Below are 4843 nucleotides of genomic sequence, written 5' to 3'. Positions count from 1 at the left end.
TCGCCCCGCCCCGGCGGCGCTGCCCCGCGGCACGCCGGGACAGCGAGTCCGCCTGGCGGCCGGAGCGCGCACCGGGAGGGGCGTGGAGGACTACAACTCCCGGCGTGCCCCGCGCCGACGCCCGCCGTGGCTCATTTGAATGAAGGGAAGGGGACCGTGCATTGCTGGCCCCGCGGACGGTGCCCCGGAGCACTGTGGGATAGTGGAGGGGCGGGGGAGGGGAAGGCGAGCGCCCTGCCCCGCCTCAGTGGGGCTTTCCCGCCCCGGGCCCGCGGCTCCCCGTCGGGGCCCCGTGGCCCCTCCCTGACAAACCCAGCGTTCCCGCCAGTGCGAGGCCTGGCCCTGGGCCCCCTAAGCCGTCCCCGGGTGGGGAGCCGCGTCTCATGGGGACGTTCTGCCGGGCCGTGTGATCCCCGCGAGCCGGCGGCGGGAAGGAGGTCGCGGCCCTGTGAAATGGCTCTGGTGGCTGTGGGGACCTTCAGCCCGCCCTGGGCCCTCGCTGCAGCTGTCTCTGGGTTGTAACGGTGACAGGATTTCATCCCAAAGAGGGAGGTGAGAAGTTTTCCACCCTCGGAGCGCTTTCGGCCCTGAGCGAGGAAGTAGGTAATGGGCCGCAGCCAGAACTGCAGATCCTGAAATTAATTTCTAACTCCCCTAACAAGAACTATACAATGAAAAATCTTTTTTAAAAAAAATAAAGGACTTGCTCAGCTTGCTTGCAGTGGAAGAAGTTAGTACTCAAGGTGTGGAGTGGTGGAAAAATGTCTTCAGGTAAATGCAAACAGATAAGTTCTAAAAAAATTGAGTCAGTCTCCCTGGAGACCCACACCACGTTCACTCAGGCAGCAGCAGAGAGTGCTTCTAGAAATGCAAGAAGTCTTTGTTACCAGGTAGTTTAGAGAATAGGGCTGAGTCTGAAAGACAGCTCAGCAATTGTCCTGTACCAAGTGTTGCATTTTGGCCCAGCTCTGAAGGTTCCAGGTCTCTGCCAGCAAACCTGAGCATTACCCATCTGCTTCTTAGAGAGAGTCGGCATTGCACAACCCTGAACAGAGATGGGCCCACCAAGCGTTTGTCTGGGCTTGCTGCTGAAGGCAGTACTAGGGAAGGGGATAAAGGTGGCTGACACTGAGCCTCTTTCCTAGACTCTTATGTTGCATGAACATCTTCCAACAGGTTTCTCCTATTTGAAAAAGGCAAACCTGAGTGCCAACACTGTGTCAATCACATTCTCGTGGCTTCTTACGCTACGTGGCCTGGAAATGGAGACTGCAGGCAGCTGACGCTCCACTGAGCCCAGGTGAAGAGTAGCTGAACAATAAACTAGCTAATTTTTCCCCCCAACTCCCTCCTCCTTGTTTTCTGACTGAGATGCTGGTTCTTGCCTAGGAGAAAATTATGAGCTTTTTCATTCCCTTTATCACAGTGTTCCCAGATCTTCAGCTGCCAGCCTGTTCATGTGCTTTGCACATTGGGGTCACTACTGATGTCTCTTCCCCCAGGAAGAAAGATGTCAGTGGAAAGACTGGCACCATCCTGATCACAGTTCTTTGTGGACTCAGCTTAAGTATTTGTGTCATGAACAAAACCTAATTTTTAAATCGTGAAGCCTGTGACACTCTTACACACATAAATAGCTTGTGTGCAGCGCATCTGACACATCAGATTTATGTAGGAATATCTAAGAACTGGGTTGATTATACACCAATGCAAAGCTCTGAATATACAGAAAGAACTACTCATTTGTTCTTCAAATGGAAAGACATAAAAGAAGTATTTGTGTGATATGGACCACCTGGCTTCCCTTGTTCTAGCTGATTTGTTGTGGAGTCAGTTCCAGACATAGGACTCAAGCCTGGCACTTGCAGACTTTAGGATAAAACGCTGTTGATTTTCCTTCTGCTATTCCTGTAGTAGCCATTATAGCAGGATAAGTATCTTTTAGGATGTAACTGCCCAGCTATAGTAGCCCCTTTCTGCTCTGTGCATTGTAGTTTTTAATTTTTGTGAGGGGGAATTGCTATGTGATTTGGGGGAAAAAGTAGAAATGAGATGGTGAGGAGCATTCTTAGAGGGAGGTAACTGGATTTTGGGGATGCTCTGCTTCTGTGAGAGCCGTTCCTAAATCATATTCCATCAGAAAGTACATACCTAGAGAAAATGGAAGCAGTGAAGGTCCATCAGCAGTCGATAACATCACCACCCACAAGAGCCCATCTTTTTTGTTCTTTGCCTGCGTAAGTGATTCCCAGATGAGTTGTGGGACCAGCACAGGTGTGGCTTGCAGTTGCCCGTCTGGTCTCTGGGCTGTCCCAGCATGTCTATCTGAGCTGTAATATTTCTGCAGGTAAACAATCAGCCCTTTGAAGTGAGAACTGACCGGGCAGCAGCTGAATGATGCTGATTCTTTATTTTTTAGCAGAGGTTAAAAAGGGTATCACCTAGGAGCCTAGGCAGCACTGAAGCCCTGCTTTTCTGGGTGCTACGGGGACAAGAGAGACAATTTTTACCTTAGAAAATGTGCAATCTAAAACCCAAAGAATAATCAAGGTGATGAAGACAGAACTGCGCTATGAAGTACATGACAAAAGTGCACACTTGGCTTGGTAGCACGCATCCTGACCAGAGGTGAGCAAATTTTCCTTGGCTGCTTCTCACCCAGCCCTTAGGTGATGAGTTTATGATGCTGGGACTCTGGGAGTGCTCCTGGGTTCTGCTCAGGAGGAAGGTGAAAGCTTTGGATGCTTACCATTGGTCCTGGGAGGCTGCTCCTGCTTTCTGGACCTGGGAATGATACAAGGAATGGTCAGACTACCTGGGTCCTGATCAAGGGGAGCAAGCCCCAAGAATGGGCCTCAACACCCCTCGTCATGAGAGTAAAAAGAAAGCATGTGGTGAGATGCAGAGAAGGAAAAGGGCAAGGAGCAGAAGGTTGGGGTTGTTGGCACTGTCTCTCAATTTACCCCTGATCTAGCCCAGAATATCAGCATTTCTGCTGTCTGTATAGAGAGCAGGGAAGTCTGAGGCTGTATGGGAGAGATATCCACCATCCAGCCTACTGGTCTGTGCTTTCTAGCCCACCAGTTCCCAGAGGGGTCTCTGGCTTGACGTTCACTGGCACAGTAACTTCTGCCCTGTCCCATCAAGGTCCTGGGCACGGGGCAGAGGTAGGAGCAGTGGGAAGGACTGTAAGAGGAGGCAGTTTCCGAAGGGAGAGGGAAACAGAGGTGGAGTCGGCATGGGAACACACTGACTTCCAACTTGATGGCTTCCAACAGTGGAAGATAACTGCAGATAAAGAGTTTGGTCAGAACGCTGGAGAATATTCCTTGTGCAGGAACCCACCTTGCGAAAGATGCTGTGTTAGAGGTCATGAAAACAGTCATTTGCCCAATAATTTAGTGGGAGTGATACAGATCTCTGAAATAAAGGTGAACTGAGCAAGCCTTGTGCATGTGCAGAGAAATTGGTTAGGGTTTCATCTACAGGAAAGAGGGCTTTGCACTGGAGTCTCTGTCCTCCTCCTGGTTGGTTCTGCTTGTTAATTTTTCTTGTCACATAAGAGCCCCTCTGTCCCTTCCCATCCATGTCTGATCATGAATAACTTAACATAGAGCTCAGGCTACAGGTCACCACCTTGCTCTCAGGGGGGCTCTGTGGCTGAAGCTCTTTTTTATACTCCCTTCTCACAAAGGCTGATTTTACCTTATTAGAGTTCAAAAACCTTAGTCCTTGGAAATGCAAACACTTTGGGTAGAGCTGAGCTAGCAGGCGTGCCACCTTCAGAAGAACATCTCTTTAATTTAATCCAGAGGTGTGGATGAAATCCCATGGCTTGTATGGGTGCACAGAGCCATTAGGTAAAGACTATGTACATTAGAATGCTATTTTCACTCAGTCTAGCCTGAGCTTCAATGAGTCATGATATGATTTTGTCAGCTGGTCTGGGAAACTGGGGAAGGAACAATCAGAAACTCTAAAGGTATGAAAAACCCCATCAGCCAGCTGATAGCCTGACTAGCAGCTCTCCCCGTTATAGGCAGGCTGTGTTATCCTCATCCACATTGCCAGGATTTTAGGATTACATAGCTAAATAAATGCCATAGATGGAGTTACATTTCTAGATTTCTTGTGTGACTGGAAAGCTGAACTGGGAGGGGAAGTTGTACCACAGCACTGGATATAGGCCACTTAGGGAACACACACACCACTTGTTTAGTGCTTGAGCTCTAGAGCTTGAGGGTGCTGAGCAAGAATACATCATTTTAAACAAAATAAAATTATTCACCCACTGGGTTAAGTGCTATCTTATTACTACAGAAAAACTTAAAAATATTTTCAAAACCCAGAAAGGGAGTTACTCTTAATGGCTAGGGGTGATTGTTATGAAGATGAAATTAAGGTTTTCCCTTAGAACCATAAAAGCCATTTAAAATACACATTCCTCAATTTTTTTCCTAGGGCTAATGTTTGAACATATACACACATGGGAAAGTAGGAACCAAAACCAGTCAGTGCTGTAGAAGAAAAATACCACGGGGGTGCAGGCTAGATTGGAATAGAGGGTGCAGAAAGGTGAGGAGTTGTAATGGAAGAAAAAGCATTTGGATTGAGCAATAATACAATTTATTTGTTATCATATTAAGGTATCTCCCTACAGAATTAGCCTCTTAATTCACTGCCAGTACTGTTGTTCACTTACCTTAATTTAGCAGCAAATGGGGGAAAGCGTTCATGAGGAAAGGTGTTCGCTTTTGTGAACATTCCCAGTTCAACCCAAAAATGTGATGTTTGAGGCACAGCTGAAATTTTTTTCTCCACTTACAATTGTTTGAGACCAATA

The sequence above is a fragment of the Athene noctua genome, chromosome 9 (genome assembly GCF_965140245.1).
Source record: "Athene noctua chromosome 9, bAthNoc1.hap1.1, whole genome shotgun sequence".
NCBI classification, from domain to species: Eukaryota; Metazoa; Chordata; class Aves; order Strigiformes; family Strigidae; genus Athene; species Athene noctua.
This window is presented reverse-complemented; position numbering follows the sequence as displayed.